Raw genomic sequence first — 16,440 nt, 5'->3', positions numbered from 1 at the left:
GAAGTACCCAAAGTATGTTTTCATTCATTCATTTATTCTGCCAGTCACTCAAGAACTGTTTATTCAATATTGATTGCTAGGTGCTGAGAATATATCTGTGAATAAAAAAATGCCTATCTTAAAAAAATACACAAAAATCAATTCCAAATGGATTTCAGGTCTAAATGTTAAAGACAAATGAATAAAGTTTCTTCAAGAAAAGATAGAAGAATATCTTTGTGACCTTGGGATAGACAAAGCTTTCTCAAAGAAGACAAACAGAGTGAAGCACTAACTATATGGAGAGACAAAGAGAGACAGAGAAAGAGAGAGAGAGAGAGAGAGAGAGAGAGAGAGAGAGAGAGAGGAATATTGAACTATATTAAGATTGAGAACATCTGGAAATCAGAAAACCACCATTAACAGGGTGGACAGGAATATATAGGGCTGAAAAAAAATAGTCACAATACATATGGCTGACAAGAATTTCTAAAATCAACAAAAAATGCCATATAACCCAATTGAAAATAGGCAAACATGTGAATAAAAATTTATTTAAAAGGATATACAAATATCTATAAACATGTGAAAAAGTCCTTAACTGTATTAATCATCAGGAAATTCAAATTGCAGCAAGAGTGAAATTCTACCATATACCCAGCAAAATGGCTGCAATGAAAAAGACTGAAAATATCCATTATTTGGAAGGAAATTTTAAGTATTTGAAGCACCTGAAACTCTTCAGTGAGAATACGGATTGGTACAATCACTTTTATTTTTATATATTTTTAAATTTTAAGTAGGCTACATATCCAATACGGAGCTGGAACTCACAACCCTGAAATCAAGAGTCACAAGCTCTTCCGACTGGTCTAGCCAGGTACCTCTGGTACAATTACTTTTAAAACCTGTTTGGCAAAGTTGACTGTAGCTGAACAAATGTGCTCTTGGCCTAATATTTCCGTTCTAGGTATATGCCCCAAAGAAATACATACATATATTCACCAAAAGACATGTGCAAGAAAATTCATAACAACAACATTGATAATAGCTCAAACCTGGAAATAACCTAAATATGCATCATGAATAGAATGGATAAATAAATCATGGTATATTTTTATAATGAAATGTCATACAGTAATGAAAACAAACAACTTAAATTGTATGCAGCAGTATGGATGGATGTCATAAACATAATGATGGAAAACATTAGAGCATATTTGATATATATATAGCAAAGGTAACCTATACTATTAAAGTCAGAATAGTAGTTAGACCTTGTGGGGAGGGTGAAGACAGGAGTAGAGAATGAAGGGAACTTCCTGAGTGTTAATAATAAACTGTTTCTCTATCTTGGAGCTTTATTACACAGGTGTTTTATGTGTGGGAATACATCAAGCTCCACACTGATGCTATTTATACTTTTCTCTCTGAAAAATATTTTTCAATAAAAAAAGTTAAAAATAAGTACACAAAAACAGAAAAAGAAAACCAGATCTGACACTGACCTCATAGAGGTTATTGACTAATGGAAGACAGATATTAAGCAACAATCATGAGCGTGACTATACTAATATGAGTTTTGCTAAAGAAATTAAAGGATAATTTCAGGTCCTTCAAAGAGAGTTAAGCAAAGTGCTTTAATTCACATCTGAGGCTTTAGGAAGGCACCTCTAAAGAAGTGAGGCCAAAGATATTATCTGAAGCATGAGGGAATTTTCAGATGAAGATTGAAGAGAAGAGTACTGTAAGCAAAAGGAGAAAAGCACGTGTAGACCCTCAGGAGAAAAAGAGTTTGGCTTGTTAGAACAATTGAAAGAGTACTAGCATAGCCAGTATAGATGGAAGGCAGCATGATGTGATTAAATTCCTTTTAAGTCTTTAAGACGTAGGAATTTCCCAAATCCAGAGATCTAGTGTGAATTCAGAATTCATCAGTTATACATTAACATTTGGTATTGTCTCCATACTAGAATTTCAAGTAACTTGGGGTCAAGTGGAGAATGGAATGTAAATAGGAGAATAACACTTCATAAGCAGAGTGTTATGGCAATGGTGTGCACACGTTGCTATGAGAAGACACAGAAGTGGCGTATTATTAAGCCATAGGGGATCAGAGGTTATTTCTCTGTAGAAGTGATAGCTAACATGAATCCTAAAGACCAAGTAGGAATGAGCAGGCAAAGAAATTGGGGCATGAACAAGGATCGTCTATTGAGGAAGGAACATGGACAACCCCCAAAAACAAAACAAATAGTTGAGTATGGATGGAGAATAGGGTATGGGTACAGAGAGAAGACAGGTAAGGAGGGACACGTTGGTAAAGAATAAGCAAGATTCAGATCATGTAAGACCTGGGCACGCATGTTTAAAGAATTGGAGTAGTATTCTAAACAGAATAGGAAGACTTGGAATCAGTTTTTAACAGTGATTTGAGATGATCAGATTTAGGGATGGTATTTTTTGCTGCTATGTACTGGATCCTAGGACAATACCTGGCATATAATATGACCCAATAAATACTTGTTGCTGAATGCATTTAAAAACCAGATTTAATTGACAGTTATATGGACCTTGGATCCACTCTGTTGGAAAATCCTATTGGTATAGGGATTCTTGGGTGGCTCAGTTTGTTAGGCATTGAACTCTTAGTTTCAGCTCAGGTCATTACCTCACAGTTCATGAGTTTGAGCCCTGAGTTGGGCTCTATGCTATCAGCATGGAGCCTGCTTAGAACCCTCTATCTCCCTCTGTCTCTGCCCCTCCCCTGCTCATACTCACTCACTCTATCTTTCTCCTTCTTTTTCTCTCTCACAAAAATAAATAAATAAACATTAAAAAAAGAATATCCTTTTGGGTCTGCTGTGAAAATATGTCCATAATCTGATCATGTCACATCCCACTGCCTTCTACTTAGATTTCTGTAATAACTTCTTAACTGACTTGCTTGCATCCACACTTGCTCCTCTACTGTTCATTCTCAAGACAGTAGTAAAGTCAGAATCCTTTAAAATTTAAGTCAGAAGATGTGATGTGTTCAAAACTCTTTAATGCCTTAACTCATACAAAGTAAAATTAATTGGCCTTCAAACGTCTTGTGTAATCTGGTTCTCACTTTCATGAGCTCTCTGATCTTCTTCCTTCTCACTTTTATTCAGTCTCTTTCAGCCACATGGACTCCTTGCTCTCTTCCTAACCACAACTACAGTAACAAATCATCTTTGACCCTATTGACTGAGGGCCTTTCTTTTATATTGAGTCTTTGGTCATTGTGGCCTACCTTGGCCACTCTTTTAAAGGTAGCACTTCTCCCCTGTTCCCAGAACTCTCCTTCCTCTTATAATACTTAATTTTTTATAACACTTATCACTTTATAATATATAATTTGCCTAAATTATTATGTTCATTGTATGTTTCTTTCTTTCCTTCCAGAAGAATGCAAGCTCCATGATGGCAGGATTAATTTTTTTCAGTTATCAAACTCTATTGCCAAAAAATGTCTGTCTCATAGTTGGTGCTTAATAAATATTCATCAAATAAAGAGATAGGAGCAGGAAATGAAGTTAGAAGGCTACTATCCATTGACCAGGATAGTACAGTGCAGAGAGAAGTGGGTCAATGTACTACATTTGCAAGTGCAACCACTGACATTCTCTCAATTCTATGTAGAGTGCTATATGCCCTAGTTTCTAACCTTCCAGCTCATTGTGTTTACACCCTCCCCTGAGCCCTCTGTGGAAAGGTTTCTGGAACTGCTTTTATAAACAGTAATGAACTTGAAGTGGAAGATGAGAAGCAGAAATGTGCCCAAGATGACTCTCAGATTTCTGGGATGAATTTCAATGTGCCATTTGAGAGACTAGAAGTACTCAAAGAAGAGCATATCTGAAGGCAAGATCAAAAGTTTAAATTTGGTCATGGTAAATGACTCATCTAGGAGGCAAAACCATTTTGAACAAATAGACCAATCAGTCAAATGCCGAGTAGAGACTAGCTGAATTCAATTATTTGCCATTAACTTTGAAATAACTGCTTGCTAAGTGACTATATATTGACTGAAAGGGATTGTAAATATGACATATGAAGACTTTAAACTCCATGTCACTCTCAGTGTTCATTGAGAGAAATATAGTTAGGGATTTACTGCAAGGAATTGACTCACATAATTTTAGGAGATAATCAGGCAAGTCTGAAATTGCCAAGGCAGACTTTCAGGAGGGGTAAGCTGGAACTCTGGGGCATGAGTTGAAGCTTCTATCCATAGGTAGAATTTCTTCCTCTATGAAGAATACTCAGTTCTGTTTATAAAGTCTTTCAACTGATTAAACCAGTCCCACCTAAATTAACTAAAATAATCCCTTTACTTAAAATCAACTGTTGTAGACTTTAATCATATACAAAATACCCTCACAGCAACACCTAGATTAGTATTTTGTTGAATAAGTGGGAGCTATATCCTAGTTTAGCTACACATAAAACTGAATATCACACTCAACTCCCTCCTGTACTGCAGCTTTTATGAATTCTTTAATTTTAATAAGCTTTAGTGTTTTTTATGCATATTAGGGAGAGGTTTTAATGTAATCAAATATGTTAAGGGTCCATTTGCATCAACCCTCACTAGCTTATTTCAACATGTGTGTCCTTGAATTTACCTGATTTCTGACTTTCTCCTTACTTATTTTAATGGATTCCTTTCTTGTGATTCTGCCTACAAGAGTGACTTCATTTTCAGAATGCTCTAGTGTAATTTGAAAAAAAAACAAGTCTATATACCTCTTTGATATGCTAATAGTAGTTTCTCTGAGTAGTAGGAGTTTCAGTGTCCTGGAAAAATACCTATTTGAAAAAAATACATATTTATATGTTTTGGATGTACAAAGCAGTTTTATTTCTCACTCTTACATTTACTACATGAATTTTTCAATATTATCACAAAGTAAACTATTATCTTTCTCCTCCCACCCCACCCACAGTCTACTTTGCTGAGAAAGCATTCATAATGAACAGCAATAGATCTATTTCATATTGTTGTTTTATAATATTGAAATTTTAAATGTTATTTTTTAAATTTCATCCCTTATTTTCTGTGAAAGTGGAAGTTCATGGTATAATTTAAAATTTTTTTTAATGTTTATTTTTGGCAGAGAGAGAGAGGCAGAGCATGAGTGGAGGAGGGGCAGAGAGAGAGGGAGACACAGAAGCTGAAGCAGGCTCCAGCCTCTAAGCTGCCAGCACAGAGCCCGATGCGGGGCTCAAACTCACAGACTGTGAGATCCTGACCTGAGCTGAGGTCGGAGGCTCAACCGACTGAGCCACCCAGGCACCCCATGGTATAATTTTAACGCTAATCTGAATGAGGCAAGAACGAGGCACTGAGAGAACTCAGAAGAGGGAGTGAAGAGTCCTTAGTAGGAGATTTAGGAAATATTTTGTTGACTAGGAGGCAACTTTAACTGTGATCTTGAAGTATATAAGTGTTTGACAGGTTGAGAAGGACATATATTCCAGGTTGTGGGAGAGGAGCGTATCATGGACAGCACCACAGAGGAATAAAAGGGCTTGCAGTATTTAGGTTAAGAGAAGTTCAGTGTGAATGGAGGATTGAGTGCATGAAGTGGAATAAAAAGAAATGAAGCTGCAGAATGTGGTTGGGTTTGCAATTAGAGTTACATATGTCATACTGAAGAGTGAATTTGCAGTAGAAAACACTCAAGACTTTGTAGACTTTCATGCTTTACTGATATTTATCGATGTGTGCCTATCACAGTGGTTTATACATAGCAATCATTCAATAAATACCTTTGGCAATGAAACATATCCTGTGTTGTTTACAAAAAAGCAGATCTATTTTTACACAAAATAACCCTCATTGGGTTGAAGAGCAAATTTGCATGAGGATGGTGAGAAATGAGTGGCAGAAGATCAAATAGGAGGCTAGAGAAGAAGAAATTGAGTTTGAGAACTTTTTTCCTACCCATAAGCGTTTTAAAAGATAGATTTTACATTGGTATCAAGAGTTTAAACATGTTTCTGTGAAAAAGGGGCGGTTGTGCATTGTAGCATTAAATCATATTGAAACTCATCTGTGAGCAATAACATTTACAAACATCTAAAACTATATCAGCTGGAGAATAGTGTGATGCAATTTCATAGAGTTTTTATATTCCTTTTCATTGAAAGAGACTCTGAAAAACATCTTTGAGCATTGGATCAATGTTGTGAATTTGCCAACATATTTTTCTGTGACAGCAAAGATATTCAAAAGATAACTAGAAATTGGATCTGAAATAATAGTCCAGCCCTGGGATTGCATCTCTTTCTGCTGTTGAATAATTGGGTTGTATCTAAGGGTAATGCTTTCTGCTAGACGGGAGTATACCACTGTGTCTCTGAAAAGTTTTTATCCAATTTGCACAAATTGATCCCAAAGATTAAAAAATTCATGGTTGTGATTTCATGTTAGACTTATTGACACCTGCTCTTACTGAGTGCAAAGACAAATTGATAAGCAATTTATTTTAATCCTCTTGGGAAAGGGGTGGGATTACTTTAGAATGCATGTTGGTTAGTTTTTAGTGTTTTTTTTTCACCAGTGTCTGCCAACTTTATCACCCAAAATAAACTAATTTGTTTCTAAATTTGTATGATTTAAGATAGATACTGCCTCAGAAGATAGGAAACAAAATCTCCTGAAGCTCACATTTTACTTAAAATTATAGCAGAGTTGAAATAAAGCCAACCCAAACTATTACATGCAAATAATCATCAAATATGAAAAATATTTTTATACCAGTAAACAAATTTTTAAATGCATTTCTTAAAATCACAATTTAAAAATAAACTTTGTAGGAAGAAGTTAAATAAACATTTTCAGTACTAAGTGAAATATGGACATAGATACTTGTCTAGTCCATTCTTTAATTTTTAAACATTTTTTAAATATATATTTTTAAGAGAGTGAAAGAGAGCAAGAGTGAGGGAGAGGGCACATAGAATCTTAAGCAGGCTCCACTCTCAGTGCAGAGCCCAATGTGAGGCTCAATCCCATAACTACAAGATCATGACCAGAGCCAAAATCAATACTCAGATGCTCAACCAATTGAGCCACAAGGCACCCCTAGTCAATTTATCTTTTACACAAAACACTTGATATGGTGGTCATCCATGTAGCCATGGATAGTTCTCATTCCTTGATAGCTGATGTTTTCAACCAGAATCAGGGATCTTTCCCACGAGGCCAAAAATCTCTAGTTCATATATAAAACCAGAGAGAGAACATTTGGCTAAATAGATACTTCAGGATCAGACAGATGTTGATAACTGTGTCACTTTGGTAATAAATTAGGACTTCTTGAGAGTGTATTCTTTCTCTTTCCTTCTGGATCCCTCTCTGACAAAGACTTATAGCATAGTGTGACTCTCAACTATATCTTAGCTTCACGTGGTATGCACGAAATACTGTAGACTCTCTGAGGGTCCTGTTTGGTTTAGTTGTGTATTTTGAAATGATAGGATAGTATCTTGAACACAGTAGTTGCTCAAGAAATGCATGCTTAATTAAAAAAAAATAAAAGTCTCCAGGGTTTTGTTGCTGTTACATTAAGCTAATTAACATTAATTCACATTTATTATAATTGTACTAGGAGAGTTTCAATGCTTGGAGATGATACTAGACTGCCCTGAGCATACTTCCTTTTCCCCAAACTTTGTACATATATGAATGAATGAATTGTTCACTTATGACATAAATTCCTTTCATTAATCTATTTAATATTTGAGGAAATTAAGGAATAGACTGAGTACTCTGTCCAAGGTCACAGTGCCATTCCTAGAGTTAAAATATGAATACAAACTGGGGCGCCTGCGTGGCTCAGTTGGTTAAGCGTTCGACTTCAGCTCAGGTCATGATCTCATGGTTCGTGAGTTCAAGTCTGCATCAGGCTCTGTGCTGACAGCTCAGAGCCTGGAGCCTGATTCAGATTCTGTATCTTCCTATCTCTCTGCTCCTCCTCCACTCACACTCTCTCTCTCAAAGTAAATAAACATTAAAAATAAATTAAAAAATCGTGAATACAATCTGACTTCAAAGCACACTTTTTTTTTTATCACTCCTTTATAAAATAAAAACTGACCATCCATCTTAGCCAAGATTAGTATTTCCCAAATATTTGGATTTCATGATAGGGTTAATAACTTTAATTTTGTCAAGTATGGTATGAACAAAATTACTGTTGCCCAAATAGTGTACAAAATACATATAAAATATATTTCAGTACAACAATATAAATTACAATAATCATAACAGTAAAGGACAATTCTTTAAATTGACAATAAAAAATCGTGAACCAATCAGTGCGTTGTCCTCATTTCAATGCTCCTGATCACAATGTTCTTATAGATGGCAATGGCAAATACTCTGGCATTGGTGAACTTCTTCAGTATATTATGTACTTTTGCCATGAACCTTTCTATTTCCATTTGTCTCTTTCTACCTAGGATAGATTTTAACATGCCCTAAAAGTCTATACACAGCAAAAGGTCATCATTTGCTTCTTGTAGAAATGAGAACATGACCATCTCATCAGCTGACCTGCATTTCAGGGTATCTGGGCATGAAGCCAGCAGCCCTAGAGAATTAAACTAGAATGAAATCCTCTTGAGTTCATGTCCAAGAAAGTATTTTTCAGTGCCCTCAGGGATCAAAGGCGAGAATAAAGCTGATTTTTTATAACTGGCTAAAACAAACTGATAGTAGCATGAATAGATAGCTGTGCTTGAGACTAAGTTAAAACATTAGTAGCTCTTCAAAGGTACAGAGTTCAATTTAAACTTGCTCTTTGGCTGCAGATTCACTACCGATTTCATTTTAGTACTTAATTATTTCTGATAACAGATAAAAGCACATGTTTTCTTGTATTTCTTCATATGTTAAAAATGTTCACAAACTGGAGCATAGACGATGGCACCTATGAATAGTTCATTTGTGTTCTCCCCACAAATTGATAATATTTACTATTCAGAATTGATAATATTTACTATTTTATGAGAAATAAGTTTAATTATCTCTATATAGATTATAAGTTTATTTCATTCAAATTATTTTGTTATTTTATATTGCTAATACACAGATTGCATACTCTGATTCATGAATTCCCTTCTCTGATCACCAGAAAAATCGTCAACATATGTGAATATTTATCCCTTTTTCTTGCCTGCTGAGGAGTGAGGGATAAAGTATTGCCCCTCTAGTCAAAGAGAATCCTTCCATCTATGCTCCCTAGGTGCCATCCCAGGTTGCTTCCTCAAGAACTTCTCTTGCATTTCTTCCTCCCACCCCTATTGCCTCCATTGCCTCTCCCTGGATTATCCACTTGAGCCTGGGATCCCCTATTTTGAGGCAAAACAAAACAAAATAACTGAACAAGTCCTCCTTTATTTCCACTTTTCTATTTTATGTTCACTTTCATATTAAAAATTTTTGAAAAGTTTTATACAGATATTTACATTGAAAGATCAAGGTTTTAGTGATGTCAATGTGATCATGAAAATATGGAAGAGAGGCAACAAGTTTATTTTTTACTTATGTCATTTATTTATTTTTTTAATGTTTATTTATTTATTGAGAGAAAGAGAGAGAATGTGCTGGGCACAGAAAGAATCCCAAACAGGTTCTGGGCTGTCAGTACAGAGCCTGATGCAGACTTGATCTCACAAACTGTGAGATCATGACCTGAGCAGAAATCAAGAGCCAGATGCTTAACTGACTGCCACCCAGGCACCCCTGGAAGCCACAATCTTTAGTAGTCTTATCATGGAAGTGGATCCCTTCACCTTTGTCATATTTTACACGTTAGAAACAAGTCACTAAACCCTGTCAAGGGGTTCACAAAAATGTGAATATCAGGAGGTGGGATCACTGAAGGCTCTTGGAAGTCTGTCTACACTCATTTCCCAACTACTGATCATGTAAACGTCAAAAATAATTCTTCAGAAAGAATAAATATGATGTCACAGCAATAATAATTTCAATGCAATATTAAAAATTATACAAACATAAATGAAATTATTAAGTGCATAAATATAGCATACAAATAACCAAATGAAACGTGATTAAAATTTTATTGAAATATCAAATAGAAAACATCAGAATGATATAATGAGTACATTGAGCCATAATTTAAGATTTTAAAGAAAAAATGTGGGTATAGTCTCCCACACCTGTTTTTTTCTTTTTTTCCAGTATGTATAGAAGAAAAGACAGGGCCACAATAATTAAACAAGATTGTAATAGTATTGTGTAAGGAAGTGTTCTAAGTAGCTTATGTCTGTATTATGCATATTATTATTTACAAATGCCATTTAAGTATTTTATGTATATTATCTTATGAGGAAGCAACTGCTATTATTTACCCATTTTAAAGATGGGGAAACTGAGACCAAAGTATCATAGCTAATAACTGATGGAGATAGGAATTTAGAGTGAAAGGAATTGTTACTAAAAATTATGCAGGAGCAACAAGCATAAACTAGCCACAATTTGCTTACCTTATTTTTCTGTAATACACCAGGATTGGCCTGTTGAGATGGCTACCCAAAGGAGTTTTCATAAAGGAGATCACTGATAACATCCTGTCCATCTTTGTCTCTGTATGAGTATAAAATATATCTGTGGACCAAATACGACTGCTTAATTCTCATTGCATAACAACCTCTTCTCATACACTTTTTTTTAGTTTATTTTTTGAGAGAGAATGAGAGTGGGGAGGGGAAGAGAGAGGGAGAGAGAGAATCCCAAGCAGGCTCTGCGCTGTCAGCACAGAGCTCAACGTGAGGCTCAGACCCACAAACCATGAGATCAAGACCTGAGTTAAAACCAAAAGTTGGACGCGTAACTGACTGAGCCACCCAGGCACCCCTTTTTTTCTTTACATGAGTAAGAGAAGTTGAGGAGCTAATGTTATTAAGATAAGGTTACCAATATGAAAGAATATGAACAAGACTAAGACTTTAATAAAACATATCACTTGGTTAACTAGTGTATCCCATCCCTAGTTCTGCCAGTTAGCATAACCTCCTACATCAGGCAAATTCTGGTTGTATCAGTATTTAACTGGGATGATTTTGACCTCAGGAGAATTTGGGCAATATCTGGAAATATTTTTGGTTGTCATGACTGGAGAAGTTGCTGGTAGCTATTGGATAGAGACCTGGGAGGCTACTGAACATCCTCATGTAGGATGTTTCCTTTTATATGAAGGGAGAAATGAAGAGTTCTTGAGTCCTTTACTTTTTTTTTTTACCTCTTTACTGTGAAGAGAGCTGCCTACTTACTTATATGCATCTATATAATATTGATGGCAGTCATTAGGACAGTGAGTTAGTAAATCAGTTTTAATGCTGAGTGAAAGAAGTTCTCACTTCAGCGCTCTGATCTCAGAGCAATTTTTCATTGAGAATCTCACAAGTGATTGTCAACACTTTCAAAAAATATCTATGCCAACCTCTTGACCTCTATATCAGAAATAATATATTAATCCATCTTCCCCTTCAAGCAACTTCAGATTATTATTAATTATCAAAAACTGATGTGTTTCCAAAAAGGCAACATTAAAGAGAGGGGAAGAAGAGGACTGCTTATGAGAGCTTAACTATAGGTAAAAAGAAATTAAAAAGTACTGAATATCAAAACTTTAAAAAAATAGCATGAGCTGACTTACATTAATAAATTTAATGTATTTGAAGCACCTATAAAATATTGTCAAAACATATTTAAGTAAAGGAAGGATGCCTCAAGCATTAGGTTATTTTATTGGCTTACTCCTATCAAAGTGTCCATGAATTTTATTTTGATATTTCAGCTACTGAAGTGACAGAGAAAATATTAATTTTTTGTCATATATTATATGTTACATTTAGAGAAAAGTCACTAGAAAAACAACGTAGATATAGAACATCATTGCTATATGTTGTGCCTATACTCACAAATCAGTTTAGAAAGGAAAAAATTAAACAATTTTATTTTTTAATGATTAAAACTTTGGAAATAAAACTGGCTTCTTTTTTTTTAATCAGTAAACATGGAAAGGCACAAGGAATCAAATTAAGATTACATGATATATCACTACACAGAGACGTCACTATTAAAATTGTCATTCTTCCAGGTTCATGCACATGCTCATATACAAATGGAATCTTTCTGTGAACTATTTTGTATTTTTTTCTGTGACTTTGAAGATAGTTGACTGATTCAGTAAAATAACCATTTAATAACAAGTTTGTGCAAAGACTAATTGCTGTTTTTGAGACTACATCTGAATATAATAAGCTATATGGTATGGGTTATTTTTTCATTGTTTTTAGTATGTTTTAATTTTTTTAAGAATCATTTTCCATTATAAGAAAATAATCTTAAAAAAAAACCTCTGAGATACTTCAAGTGTAGTCTGAAATCCAGTTACCCTCATACGTATATTTTCTAAGTGATAGAAAATATTTTGAGTTGTCCTAACTTGAGTTGTCTACATCCTTTCCTATAAAACACATGTATGCATGCACATTGTTATATGAATTGATCATAAAATTAAATTAATATTGAGGAATGATTCAGAAGACAAGGAAACTTTGTTTTATAAGGCCTTAAGGTATCTATCACAAATTTGGATATATAAGCCCAAATGGTGTCAAGACCATGATGGATCTGAGACTTTATGCTACTTGCAAGCTAATAAGCTAGTCTGCTGACATTTTATGGATGCTGGAAACAAACATGAGAGTCTGGGCTCAGAGACAAAAGATAGTTTATTACACTGCTACAGTAGTGCTCAATGTATGATCATTTCTTGTGGTGTTTCCTGAATCTAAACTCCTATAGAATGATGCAACAAAGCAAAGCAAAGTGATGCATGCATAGCAGTGAATTATAAAACACGCTCACACACCCGCACATGCGCGCGCACACACACACACACACACACACACACACATGCAAGCTCATGAAACTCCCATTCCTTTTTTTAAATTTTTATAATTTTTAATTTATTTTTTTAATTTAAGTCCACGTAAGTTAGCATATAGTGCAACAATGATTTCAGGAGTAGATTCCTTAATGCCCTTACCCATTTAGCCCATCCCCCCTCCCACAAACGCTTATGTTCATCTGTTTTGTATCTTCAAGTCCTCATGTGAGTGAAGTCATATGATATTTGTCTCTGACTAACTGATTTCACTTAGCATAATACCCTCCAGTTCCATCGATGTAGTTGCAAATAGCAAGATTTCATTCTTTTTGATTGCTGAATAATACTCCATTGTGTGTGTGTGTATATATATATATAACACCTGTATCCCTTGGATGAATATCTAGTAGTACAATTGCTGGGTCATAGGGTAGTTCTATTTTTAATTTTTTGAGCAACGTCCATACTGTTTTCCAGAGTGTCTGCACGAGTTTACATATCACCAGCAGTGCAAAAGAGATCCTCTTTCTCTGCATCCTTGCCAACATCTATTTTCCCCTGAGTTGTTAATGTTAGCCATTCTGACTTGTGTGAGGTGGTATCTCATTGTGGTTTTGATTTGTATTTCCCTGATGATGAGTGATATTGAGCATTTTTTTCATCTGTCAGTTAGCCATCTGGATGTCTTCTTTGGAGAAGTGTCTATTCATGTCTTTCGCTCATTTCTTCACTGGATTATTTGTTTTTTGGGTGTTGAGTTTGATAAGTTCTTTCTAGATTTTGGATACTAACCCTTTATCTGATATGTCATTTGCAAATATCGTCTCCCATTTTGTTGGTTGTGTTTTAGTTTTGCTGATTGTTTCCTTCACTGTGCAGAAGCTTTTTATTTTGATGAGGTCTCAATAGTCCATTTTTGGTTATGTTTCCCTTGACTCCGGAGACATGTTGAGTAAGAAGTTGCTGTGGAGAAGGTCAAAGAGGTTTTTGACTGCTTTCTCTTCCAGGATTTTGATGGCTTCCTGTCTTACATTAAGGTCTTTATCCATTTTGAGTTTATTTTTGTGTATGGTGTAAGAAATTGGTCCAGGTTCCTTTTTCTGCATGTCGCTGTCCAGTGATTCCAGCATCACTTGCTGAAGAGACTGTCTTTATTCCATTGGATATTCTTTCCTGCTTGGTCAAAGATTAGTTGGCCATATGTTTGTGGGTCCATTTCTGGGATCTCTATTCTGTTCCATTGATCTGCATGTCTGTTTTTGTGCCAGTACAATACTGCCTTGATTACAGCTTTGTAATACAGCTTGAAGTCCAGGATTGTGATGCCTCCAGTTTTGGTTTTCCTTTTCCAGATTGCTTTGGCTATTCAGAGTCTCTTCTGGCTCCATACAAATTTTAGGATTTTTTGTTGTAGCTCTGTGAAGAATGATGGTGTTTTTTGTTAGGTATTGCTTTTAATATGTAGATTGCTTTGGGTAGTATTGACAGCTTAACAATATTTGTTCTTCCTATCCAGAATCATGGAATATATTTCCTTTTTCTGTGTGTGTCTTCTTCAGTTTCTTTCATAAGCTTTCTATAGTTTTCAGCATATAGATTTTGCATCTTTTGGGTAGATTTATTCCTAGGTATTTTATGGTTTTGGGTGCAATTGTAAATGGGAGTAATTCCTTGATTTCTCTTTCTGTTGCTTCATTATTGGTGTATAGGAATGCAACCAATTTCTGTGCATTGATTTTATATCCTGCCACTTTGCTGATTCATGGATTAGTTCTAGCAGTTTTTTTGGTGGAATCTTTTGGCTTTTACATATAGAGGATCAAACTTCTGAGAAGAGTGAAAGTTTCACTTCCTCCTGGCCATTTGATGCCTTTTATTTCTTTGTGTTGTCTGATTGCCGAGGCTAAGACTTCCAATACTATGTTCAATAGCAGTGGCAAGAGTGGATGTCCCTGTTGTGTTCCTGACTTCAAGGGGAAAGCTCTCAGTTTAGCCCATTGAGGATGATATTAGAATTGGGTCTTTCATATATGGCTTTTATGATCTTGAGGTATGATCCTTCTATCCCTACTTTCTTGAGGGTTTTATCAAGAAAGGAAGCTGTATTTTGACAAATGCTTTCTCTGCATCTATTGAGAGGATCATGTGGTTCTTGTCCTTTCTTTTATTAATGTGATGAATCAAATTGATTGTTTTGTGGATATTGAACCAGCCCCAAATCACATGTGTAAATCCCACTTGGTCATGATGAATAATTTTCTTAATGTATTGTTTGATCCGGTTGCCTAATATCTTGTTGAGAACTTTTTCGTCCTTGTTCATTAGGGAAATTGGTCTATAGTTCTCCTTATTAGTGGGTCTTTGTCTGGTTTTGGAATCAAGGTAATACTGGCTTCATAGAAAGAATTTGAAAGTTTTCCTTCCATTTCTATTTTTTGGAACAGCTTCAAGAGAATAGGTGTTAACTCTTCGTTAAATGCTAGGTGGAATTCCCCTGGAAAGCCACCTGGCCCTGGACTCTTGTTTTTGGGGAGATTTTTGATTACTAATTTGATTTTACTGGTTATGGGTCTGTTCAAATTTTCTATTTCTTCCTGTTTCAGTTTTGGTAATGTATATCTTTCTAGGGATTTGCCCATTTCTTCCAGATTGCCCATTTTATTGGCATATAATTGCTCATAGTACTCTCATATTATTGTTTGTATTTCTGCTGTGTTGGTTGTGATATCTATCCTTTCATTCTTGATTTTATTAGTTTGGGTCCTTTCCTTTTTCTTTTTGATCAAACTGGCTAGTGACTTATCAATTTTGTTAATTGTTTCAAAGAACCAGCTTCTGGTTTCATTGATCTGTTCTACTGTTTTTTGTTTGTTTGTTTGTTTGTTTGTTTGTTTTTGATAACATTGATTTCTGCTGTAATCTGTATTGTTTCCTGTCTTCTGTTGGTTTTAGGTTTCATTTGTTGTTCTTTTTCCAGCTCTTTAAAGTGTAAGGTTAAGTTGTATATCTGAGTCGTTTCTTCCTTCTTTTGGAAGGCCTGGATTGCTATATACTTTCCTCTTATGACAACTTTTGCTGCATCCCAGAGGTTTTAGGCTGTGGTGTTATCATTTTCATTGACTTCCGTGTACTTTTTAATTTCCTCTTTAACTTATTGTTTAGCTCATTCCTTCTTTAGTAAGATGTTCTTTAGTCTCCAAGTATTTGTTATCTTTCCACATTTTTTCTTGTGGTTGATTTCAAGTTTTACAGCATTGTGGTCTGAAAATATAAACGGTATGATCTTGATCTTTTTGTACTTGTTGAGGGATGATTTGTGTCCCAGTATGTGATCTATTCTGGAGAACGTTCCATGTGCACTGGAGAAGAATGTATATTCTGTTGCTTCAGGATGAAATGTTCTGAATATATCTGTTAAGTGGACCTGGTCCAGTGTGTCACTAAAGGCCATTGTTTCTTTCTTATTAGATGATATGTTCATTTCTGTAAGTGTGGTGTTGAA

The sequence above is a fragment of the Prionailurus bengalensis genome, chromosome B4, assembly GCF_016509475.1.
Source record: "Prionailurus bengalensis isolate Pbe53 chromosome B4, Fcat_Pben_1.1_paternal_pri, whole genome shotgun sequence".
Taxonomy (NCBI): domain Eukaryota; kingdom Metazoa; phylum Chordata; class Mammalia; order Carnivora; family Felidae; genus Prionailurus; species Prionailurus bengalensis.
The sequence above is the reverse complement of the archived record's forward strand: the minus strand, read 5'-3'. Positions refer to the sequence as shown.